Below are 11,664 nucleotides of genomic sequence, written 5' to 3'. Positions count from 1 at the left end.
CTGTTGGAAGCGCTGTACTTTTTAGTATAAATACGTATACGAAAAATTAAAATAATAGTTGAATTAACACATCGTTAAATGTTACGAGGAACATAGTTTTTTGGATTACACAGCAAAATCTTGGAATTTCAGTCCGATATTACTCCATTGAGTCTTTGGACTCACAAATAAATACCTCGAAAAGCCGACAAACATCTGTCTAGAACTTTTCTAGTAACCAGAGGGTATCGTAAACGACCCGTGTTTAGACCTCTTTCGTGAAAGTGACCGACCGCCGGCGCCGCTCGATTTCGTCATAAATCTCAGCCGTACCCCCCACGATAATTGACAAGTCTGTCATACAGCCCTACCATTTAAAACCTTTATTCTCTTCGTTTTAAAAATAGTTTCGCATGGTTTTTCTCTCTTCTCGTTTTACAATGGTCCAGTGACTAATAAATGAGTGTTGTGTTATGAGTTTGTTCGAGCTCAAAAAAACGTGGTTCGAAATTGTTTAACGTTTAACGAATGGTAAGTTATTCTAGTTTTTATGTTGGTCTTAACGTGTTAGGGGCCAAGAATACAACATTGTCTGTCCATTATAACATAGAACTGATATGTTGAATTCAGATCTCTAATTATTTAAAAACCAAAAAAATAAAGCAGCAGTCAAAGTGGCATGTACGCGTAACCTAATATATATTTTTTTTACATTAAAAGATCGCCGTCTTCCTCGTCGCACTTACGACATTTGCATATGTTATCTTTGTTAAACTCACGGAAGGAATATAATGAACCGGTCACCCGTCCAAGTGCTGACCGCTGCCCGCGTGGCTTACCTTCGGTGATCGAACGACAACCTTTACCGTTTGACGAGTTTTTATTCTGCAATTGTTTACAATTAATCGACAAAAAAAATTGTTTTCTTAATTATCTAGTACTTAAAGCTATGAATCTACATTATACGGGTCTGTGCATGTTTCCGAATACCTGCACGAAAAACAAATCGGTTCGGTGGTTGCTATGGATTTCAAAAAAAAACAAAAAGTGTTGGGGGGCAACGGCACGCGGTGTTCCCAAGCGGTCACCCATCCAAGTACTGACCGCGCCCGACGTTGCTTAACTTCGGTGATCGGACGAGAACCGGTGCTTTTCAACGTGGTATGGCCGTTGCCGTGGTGTTTAGGTGTGATCGTTGGTGTAAAATATATTGCTTTTAACATTCCGATGCACGAATATGAACATCAAAACGCGATGCGTTTCGTTTCCGTATGCACTTACCCTCTGACGACCGACGTCGGACCGAACTAACGGGAAATCCCACAACAACCACCACGTCACGCTCTAACGACAAGAGAGACTACTAGACGGACTGGCGATCTCCCGCGTCGCACATTTTTCGACCGCCGGCGGCGGTGGAAAATCCAGAATTTCACCCCACCTACCGCGCTGCTTGCTCCGACGACGACGAGATTCCCACATTTGGATCGACCGAAATATGTAAGTAATATCAGGAAGTTCCGATTTTCGAGAGGAGACCTGTGTTTCTATTTACCTATCTATAATAATTATCGTTATAATCATCATATCATTATTATTATTATTAACATTATTATTTATTACCATTATTATTATTATTATTATTATTTATCGTCCCTCGGATTCGGCGATCTTCGAAAATCCAAGTTGGACCGTTAGACATTCGAACGCGGTGTGCGTGGCTGACGAGTTGTTATTTTTGGCGTTTTTTCTTCGATCTTCACCCCGACTTCGGACGACGCAGGTCGGACACGAAATTACGAAGAGAAAGACGGAAGAAAGGAAGAAAACCTGAAGATCCGTCGAAGAAAATATCGGAAAACTCGTAGGTGCGGCATCGGTCGGACGATGAAGACCGTCTCCTTTCGGATGATCCTCTCGACGGACTTTCGGCCGTCCCGAAGGGTCCGGACGGCAACGGGACCCGTCGTCGACTCGTCCCGTTTCAACTTCCGCCGAAAACGATCGACCTGAACGTCGGAGAGGCGGTTCGCGGCATCCTGTTGTCGGAATTGCCTCGGTTCGAACACCAGGTCCTTTCTGTGCTTCGACCGTTTCGGAAGCGTTTGGCGACGCGAAGATGTCGTAAAATCGAGAAGGTGGCGCGGTATTCCGGGAAGAGATGGACCAATATTTCGGCGAACGAAATATGGATTCCCGGAATCGACGCGTCTACCCCGCACCGCCGACGTAAACCGTCGGTCCCGAATCGAAACCGTGACGACCCGGATTTAGGGCTGGTGGTTGGAGGGGCGTGTACCTGATTCGAAACCCACCGACGTTCCGAGACGAACTTCGCTATCTCCAGGGAAACTTCGGAAACCGAGTTCGGCCAGCTTGATCACACGGTGGCGATGGTGATCGAGGAAAGAGGACGATGCCATCACGCGGGCAACGATTCCGAGGCCTGCAATTTCTTCGACGGCGGACGCGGTGCGCGTTCAGTCTTCCGTCCGCAGTGGCGACTATTTTATAAAGACTTAGAAAATTTTTTTGTTCAATTCTCGTTCACGAGGTGCTCGAAGTGTACGTGTGTGAGCAAGTGTTTTTTCAATAATTATTATTAACTTTTAACGTTTTAACGTGAAAGATGGCCGACGTCGAAAATCAAACAGCATCATCGGTCACCACCGGTTCCGCTGCCACCCCTCAATCCCACGCGAAGAAAGAGAAAAAAGCGAAAAATCCCAGGGCGAAACCGTCCCATCCTCCGACATCCGAGATGGTAAACAACGCCATCAAGGGACTCAAGGAACGCGGAGGATCGTCTCTTCAGGCCATCAAGAAGTTCGTCGCCGCAAATTACAAAGTCGACGCCGAAAAGGTCGCCCCTTTCATCAAGAAATATCTGAAAGGCGCCGTGGCGTCGGGATCTCTGGTTCAGACGAAAGGTAAGGGCGCGTCGGGTTCGTTCAAGCTCGCCTCGTCCACCTCCGGTGGTGCCAAAGTCGCCTCCGCCTCCGACAAGAGGAAACCCGCTTCGTCCGCCGCATCCAAGACGAAAAAATCATCCGCCAAACGTACCGCCGTCGCGACGACTTCCGACAAGGCTTCCTCGAAGACAGCCAAAAAACAAGCCTCCCCCAAAGCGAAGAAGACTGCTGCCGAAAAGAAGAGCGCCGTCGCTGCCTCCGCCGCCGCAGCGAAAGCCAAGAAATCGGCCGCCTCCTCGGCAGAAAAGAAAACTAGAGCCGCCCCGAAACCCCGATCGCCTTCCAAAGCGAAGAAATCTAACAAGGCTGGTCCGACTAAAAAACCCAAAGCACCCAAACCCAAGACAGCCAAAGCCATTCCTGTCAAGGTGAAAAAGGCCGCTTCGCCGAAGAGGAAAAAGTGAGAAACGTGGATGGATACTCGACTCATGTTCGTTCGGCTGTGCCTCGTTCCGACGTCATCATCGTACTACCGGCAACGGGGCACGCACAAATGGCCCTTTTCAGGGCCACACGATAATCTACGACGAAAAAAAGAAATAAAACTATCCTTACGGCGAAACCAAATAAAATAGATAGCATCAGCTGGCAGGTAGGTGATGACAGGATGCAATAAAATTTTACGAACGACCGCAACCCAACCCGAATCGAGAGGACCGACCGATTATTGACATTTTTATTTTATTCATTTCCGGTTGAAGGGCGATATATTTTTTTTTTTGCCTGTAAAGTTTGAGGTTCTGAAAAGAACCGATTTTTTTGTTATAAAATTCGTGTTTCGTGTTGTTCTTCCGAAACACGATGTGGAAAAATTTAAGCGCGTTCACCCCGAATACGTCTGGCAAGTTGGATGTCCTTTGGCATGATGGTTACACGTTTGGCGTGGATGGCGCACAAATTCGTGTCCTCGAACAGACCGACCAAGTAAGCTTCGCTCGCTTCCTGGAGGGCCATCACGGCGGAGCTTTGGAAGCGCAAATCGGTTTTGAAATCCTGAGCGATCTCCCTCACCAAACGTTGAAAGGGAAGCTTGCGGATGAGCAACTCGGTACTTTTCTGGTAACGACGGATCTCACGCAGAGCCACGGTACCAGGTCTGTAACGGTGGGGCTTCTTGACGCCGCCAGTGGCGGGAGCGCTTTTCCTGGCCGCTTTGGTAGCCAGTTGTTTCCTGGGGGCTTTTCCTCCGGTGGACTTGCGTGCGGTCTGCTTGGTCCTGGCCATTTCGAATGAAACGAATGAAAAACAAAACTGACAATTATTAAAATCGACTCTGACGATCGTTAGACGTGCACGCGTCGAAAGGTAAACGGGTACTAAAAATTCCGCCATATTAAATTGTACTTTTATACGTGAACAAAGTCAACGGCTGACTTCGTCGATTGGTCGATGGTGAACCGTTGAATCTATATAAGGCTCCGTTAGTTGAAATTTTGCGGTAGTTGACTTCCTAGGGACGAGGTGTGCAGGTATTTTGTGTCAGTTGAAATAATCTGAAAAGATGACCGGTCGCGGTAAAGGAGGCAAAGGATTGGGAAAAGGAGGAGCGAAGCGTCATCGCAAAGTCCTGCGTGACAACATCCAGGGCATCACGAAACCCGCTATCAGAAGATTGGCTCGTCGTGGCGGCGTGAAACGTATTTCCGGTTTGATCTACGAAGAAACTCGCGGAGTCCTGAAAGTGTTCTTGGAAAATGTCATCCGAGATGCCGTCACCTACACGGAACACGCCAAACGTAAAACCGTGACAGCGATGGACGTCGTCTACGCTTTGAAACGTCAAGGACGCACCCTCTACGGTTTCGGAGGTTAATTTCCTGGCGCTCTTCACCGTTCGAGAAAACCAGAATAAAATACGAAATACAAAATCGGTTCTTTTCAGAACCACAAAATAAAAATAAGAGGAAAAAAAAGAAACATGATGTTCTTTCGAGAAACAACGGACAATTATTACTAACTGACTACCTGATAAATGTACCAAGATCGTAAACACCCCTTGCTTTCCTTTTGGCATTGCAGTCGTAAATGATAATAATACAAAAAGAAAAGATGCATCGGTCATTTTACGAAAAAAAAAAGCTATAGTGGCCCTGAGAAGGGCCGATATTTTGAGTTTTCGCCACGGAGATGGATCGATCGTTCGTTTAAGGTTTCTTCTCGGGTTTTTTTGGGTAAAAGTACGGCCTGAATGTTGGGTAAGACACCGCCTTGGGCGATCGTAACTCCGGACAGGAGTTTGTTCAATTCCTCGTCGTTTCTGATGGCCAGCTGCAGATGACGCGGTATAATACGTGTCTTCTTGTTGTCACGGGCAGCGTTTCCTGCCAATTCTAGAACTTCGGCGGCTAAGTACTCCATGACGGCGGCCAAATAGACGGGAGCTCCTGCACCGACGCGTTCCGCGTAATTTCCTTTTCTGAGAAGACGATGTATCCTACCCACCGGAAACTGGAGACCGGCACGGCTCGAACGGGATTTCGCTTTTCCCTTCACTTTACCTCCTTTACCGCGACCTGACATTTTAAGTTCGTTCGTTAGACACCACGAGAAGTAATAAAACTGACGGACGGGACTCGTCGATTGTAAAAGCTGGTAGCTGTGCTTCGAATTTATAGCCTCCGTGATAGGAGAATAGGACGTGACGATTGGTGGGAGCCCGTTTTCAGGTGGGGTTCTGGTGAACACACTACCTATCAGAAAGGTGGTGGTGCAAAGTTAACGCACGCACACGAGTCAGAGCAGTTCGCGAGTTTGTTGAATCGAATTGAATTGAAAAATGCCGCCGAAGACAAGTGGTAAGGCAGCCAAGAAGGCCGGGAAAGCTCAGAAGAACATTTCCAAGAGCGACAAAAAAAAGAAGCGCAGGAGGAAGGAGAGCTATGCCATCTACATCTACAAGGTGTTGAAACAAGTCCATCCCGACACCGGTATCTCTAGTAAGGCTATGAGCATAATGAACAGTTTCGTGAACGACATCTTCGAACGTATCGCCGCTGAAGCTTCCCGTCTGGCACACTACAACAAACGTTCGACGATCACCAGCAGAGAAATTCAAACTGCCGTGCGTCTGTTGTTGCCCGGTGAGTTGGCCAAGCACGCCGTCTCCGAAGGTACCAAAGCCGTCACCAAGTACACCAGTTCGAAATAGATGTTTTTCGTTTTCGACACATTTATAAACGGTTCTTTTCAGAACCACAAAAACTCTCGAACAAAAAAGAAAAAGACGTGAAACAGCGATTTTTAATTAACTTTTATTATGTCATTATTATTATTATTAGGTTTCATGCATTATCGGTATTTTGCACCCATGCCTATCCAACTTGTAGTTATGTGGTTATTGTATTCGAAATAATTTAGTTGATTGAGGTTATGTTATGAATAAATTTCTATTTTGCCAGAATACAACTCTTTGGAAGAAGAAATCAAATAAACAATCGTACATCTGCTGAACAACCTAGTTGATGGTTGATGGATTTGCATTACCCAGCATATAGCCTAAATGTTCATCTTTAGTGAAATTAAAATTACTTAGCTTTTTTAAGAAAGAAAAAATTAGAACGAATTCTCATCGAAAAAACCGCGATTCCTACAAATGATACAGATGGTTTTGTAGTCGCGTATGTTATTGAATACAATGAGCCGACATTTTTCCGACTCTTTGTTTCATCGAAAACGTTGTTGACATTAGCAAGGAACGTTAAGGATTCCCTGAAACAGACAATTTCACTGTTTTGGAATAGCAGTATGTGCAAATGAGAGGACAGAAGACTTTGAAAAAAGGAGTGAACAAAACTGTACTTTAGTACAGAATGTTATGTTTATTTTAATTTCAATTGTTCCTGTTTTAATGAGATTTTTTATGTTCCTAAATCATTTTCTATTTTTTTTTTCATTAGAGAAGAGTTATTGTCGAGTTATTATCTCTACCTAGCATAAAAATTAAAATACTTTGCAACATTACGTTATTATACATTGCATATCTGACATAAAATACTTGCAAAAATTACTTAGCTAATTAATATTACGCATGACAACTCACATTATTTACTTTGCAAAACATTATAGAATACATAACAGATAATTGTGACCCTGTGTATTGTTCATTGGAATTAAAATAAAAAAAACGTGATTTCGTCAATCGCCGTTATTTGCGACTTCAGGCAACTGTCGCTAAGAGCTATTTTTGTTTCTCCGTTCAATTTCCCGATAAAATCGTCGACTTAGTTATTAACTAAGTTCTTCAGTTAGGTGGTATCAACAATACCACAATAGCCATGTTGCCGGAGTTTTTTGATAAAAGACTTGCTAGTTGGAATACAGAAAATATTTACCAAACACCTATTCACGATAATAAACCGGGGCACTATTGTGGGTTTTCGGTTGGTTTTATATTATATTAGGTACTCACCCTTCGTAACGTGTCTCCACGAAAAAACGTCACTTTCACACTAACCACCTTTCGTTTTAACTCTCGCGACGATAACTGAAATGTTGACGCGCGCCGGACAGATTCACGGACATACAACCACCCACCCACCCCGCGCCCCGGTTTCCGTCTGGACTGGTTCTGTCGTCCGAGTGAGTGCCAAAAATTAGCGTTCGTCTATTAAATGATTGTCGGATGATGATTATTGACGGACACTTTTATCGCACCCGATCACACTTTAGTTACTACCTACGTTTAGTATCGACGACGCATCGTTTCGATTATTGAAATTCGAATTGAATTTTTTTTTTTTCTAGTTTTCGACGTAGATTCGCGTGACACAAATATTATGAGCCTTTTTGGATCGATTTCGTGTGCATCACGCCATTTCTACGGGCGAACGTGAATGTGTGATGTTGACGTGATGGAAGCAACGTTTAGGCAATCCGCATTACGTATTACTATCAATTATATTTTAAACGAATGAAAACTTCAATTCAGAAGTGTGATAATCCCGATCCATTCAAGTTTTGTTAATTTTAGATTAAAAATGCGTGAGTATTGTACTATTGCTAACGATGCCAAAACATCGCATATTCAATGTAAAAAGAACAAGAGCAACGGGCCATTAAGTTAATTTAAAAATAACTCGTACCGGATAAGTCGAATACGTATCCAGGGAAAATTTATTAATTTTAAAATTGACCGGCGGAAACAGGTTCTCGCCTCCCACCACTTTTGTGTAGCGGCCGCCAAATCAATTTTGTTTTTATATAATTGATTCAAAAAATTGAAATTCACGCATAGTTATCTGTGCCTGAAGTGGGTCATTTTCATTGCATTGTTAGTAAGATCGAAACCATAGAAACCATACAAAACGCATACGACTATTTCTGTTTTTCATTTCACGCACTGTTTTTTATTAGTTACCTAGCAACATGGTCACTGCATTGAAACTTCAGAGTTCCTTCAAAAATTTGAATTTTTAATTTCAATTTTTTGAATCAATGATTTAATATAAAAATAACTATTGTGGAAAACAGCAAAAAATAAAATAATACCACTAATTGGCGGCTGGTCAGGATAGACCTAACGTTCGAAATTTAGAAAAATATTTTTTTTATTTTAATACTGTTACTTTTCTAATGAAGTGCGAAATAAGTTGTGCCCCATAGCTATCTTTTTTATTTTTCACTACGACAATTACAAAGTGTTGATATTCACAACTTTTCGTGAGCACTTCGATAGAAATGAACAAGAACGCAGGAAAATTCCACACCGAATATTAATATTCTGTCTTGGCCCATGTTTACTTTTATCTACCGCAAAACAAAATGTTCGGATTTGTCAGGGGTATTCTGATTTAAAAAAAGAAGAACATTTGACGAATATTTTAAGTCTCAAACGTTTGGAAAATAATGCAACAACAATTCATAGACTACAAAAAAGCCTATGATTCAGTACCACATTCATGGTTAATTAAAATTCTTAAAATTTATAAAATTAATATTAAATTAAATCACCTTCTTTATATGGATGACATAAAACTTAACAATAACTGAAAATCAATCAATATGTCGTGGTCATTACGAAAATTTAGAATATATAACTAAAGAAGGAGAAATCATTAAAAATTTAAATAAAGGAGAATTTTATAAATATTTAGGTATTAATCAATCAAATCAAATTAAATCTATTCTTTTGGTGTTATAAAATGGTCCAAAACTAATTTAAAGAATATAAATATTCAAACTAGAGTTCTCTTTACAAAATTTTGTAAACATCACCCCAAATCTGCTGTTGAAAGATTTAATTTACCACGCGAAAATGGTGGTAGGGGTTTTTCAAATCTAGAAATTCTACAACACAATCAAATTGCTTCACTAAAAAATTATTTTCTCAATAGAGCTCGTGATATGACACTATAGCAAATATAAAACAAAAGTCTTTACATGGGAGATATTTTAAAGAGCTGAGGGTTTTATATTTGCAATACAAGATCTTGCACCGTTTTGGCTCACAGCGAATATAAAAAACGTCATGATATATTCGCAAAAATTATACACATGAATTTAGCAGTTAAATTCAATTTATTAAAGGATACACAACCACATTACATTTATAAACCAGAAAGTTGTTTAGAAAATGACAATTACAAATTATATTTTGATCGCACAGTTTTAACTGACATTCACATTCAGCATAACAGACCAGACATTATTATTTTAAATAAACAACAAAAGCAAGCATATCTTTTAGATATAGCTGTTCCAAATTCACACAATATAACACAGACATATAATACAAAAATTAATAAATATATTATTATAATTTCAGCAACAGGAATAGTACCGCAATCTCTTTTTAAAAATTTAAAAATTTTGGACTTAGAGAACACATAAAACACAAAAAAGTCAAAATGTGGAGGCGAGACGCCGGTAATTATGTTGATAAGCACTGCACTACTGCCGCCGGGTGGAGGTGGGATACGAAAAGAAGATGCTCTCACTGCTCTCACTCACAATAAGTTCGGAAAAACCGAATTTTATTATCGTATTTAATTGACGTCACAGTTACTTTGGCGAAACAGGAGCTCGCTTTTCGAAGGCATGATGAAAAAGACAGACGAATCAATTTGATATATAAAACCTAACAGGAACGGCTGGTCCATGAGGTCATTTGGGTAATGACCCCCTAAAAAATAAAGGTTTTACCCAACACCAGCCGCGACTGCAATGTACACAAGACTATGACTGCTACATATTATGTTATTTCAACCAAATCAGAAGTACAATAATTTTGAAAAGTAAGTGCAATGTATACTTCTAAATCTATCTAAATTTATTAATATGTAATTTTTTTCAAAACTATCGATCTTTCTTTGAAACATTTTCAATTCACAATTCACTGTTGGAAGCGCTGTACTTTTTAGTATAAATACGTATACGAAAAATTAAAATAATAGTTGAATTAACACATCGTTAAATGTTACGAGGAACATAGTTTTTTGGATTACACAGCAAAATCTTGGAATTTCAGTCCGATATTACTCCATTGAGTCTTTGGACTCACAAATAAATACCTCGAAAAGCCGACAAACATCTGTCTAGAACTTTTCTAGTAACCAGAGGGTATCGTAAACGACCCGTGTTTAGACCTCTTTCGTGAAAGTGACCGACCGCCGGCGCCGCTCGATTTCGTCATAAATCTCAGCCGTACCCCCCACGATAATTGACAAGTCTGTCATACAGCCCTACCATTTAAAACCTTTATTCTCTTCGTTTTAAAAATAGTTTCGCATGGTTTTTCTCTCTTCTCGTTTTACAATGGTCCAGTGACTAATAAATGAGTGTTGTGTTATGAGTTTGTTCGAGCTCAAAAAAACGTGGTTCGAAATTGTTTAACGTTTAACGAATGGTAAGTTATTCTAGTTTTTATGTTGGTCTTAACGTGTTAGGGGCCAAGAATACAACATTGTCTGTCCATTATAACATAGAACTGATATGTTGAATTCAGATCTCTAATTATTTAAAAACCAAAAAAATAAAGCAGCAGTCAAAGTGGCATGTACGCGTAACCTAATATATATTTTTTTTACATTAAAAGATCGCCGTCTTCCTCGTCGCACTTACGACATTTGCATATGTTATCTTTGTTAAACTCACGGAAGGAATATAATGAACCGGTCACCCGTCCAAGTGCTGACCGCTGCCCGCGTGGCTTACCTTCGGTGATCGAACGACAACCTTTACCGTTTGACGAGTTTTTATTCTGCAATTGTTTACAATTAATCGACAAAAAAAATTGTTTTCTTAATTATCTAGTACTTAAAGCTATGAATCTACATTATACGGGTCTGTGCATGTTTCCGAATACCTGCACGAAAAACAAATCGGTTCGGTGGTTGCTATGGATTTCAAAAAAAAACAAAAAGTGTTGGGGGGCAACGGCACGCGGTGTTCCCAAGCGGTCACCCATCCAAGTACTGACCGCGCCCGACGTTGCTTAACTTCGGTGATCGGACGAGAACCGGTGCTTTTCAACGTGGTATGGCCGTTGCCGTGGTGTTTAGGTGTGATCGTTGGTGTAAAATATATTGCTTTTAACATTCCGATGCACGAATATGAACATCAAAACGCGATGCGTTTCGTTTCCGTATGCACTTACCCTCTGACGACCGACGTCGGACCGAACTAACGGGAAATCCCACAACAACCACCACGTCACGCTCTAACGACAAGAGAGACTACTAGACGGACTGGCGATCTCCCGCGTCGCACATTTTTC

At 41.2% G+C, this 11,664-nt stretch overlaps 2 non-coding genes across 2 annotated transcripts; both read right to left on the bottom strand.

Annotated features, from left to right (window-relative positions):
- Window positions 1-1,034: 1,034 nt before the first annotated feature.
- On the bottom strand, window positions 1,035-1,154 carry LOC138140982 (5S ribosomal RNA). Its single transcript, XR_011162884.1, has one exon. It is a non-coding gene; the product is annotated as a 5S ribosomal RNA (ribosomal RNA).
- Window positions 1,155-11,318: 10,164 nt separating this feature from the next.
- On the bottom strand, window positions 11,319-11,438 carry LOC138140981 (5S ribosomal RNA). Its single transcript, XR_011162883.1, has one exon. It is a non-coding gene; the product is annotated as a 5S ribosomal RNA (ribosomal RNA).
- Between the last annotated feature and the right edge of the window lie 226 nt (window positions 11,439-11,664).

Source organism: Tenebrio molitor, unplaced genomic scaffold (assembly GCF_963966145.1).
Source record: "Tenebrio molitor unplaced genomic scaffold, icTenMoli1.1 SCAFFOLD_703, whole genome shotgun sequence".
NCBI classification, from domain to species: domain Eukaryota; kingdom Metazoa; phylum Arthropoda; class Insecta; order Coleoptera; family Tenebrionidae; genus Tenebrio; species Tenebrio molitor.
This window is presented reverse-complemented; position numbering and strand designations above follow the sequence as displayed.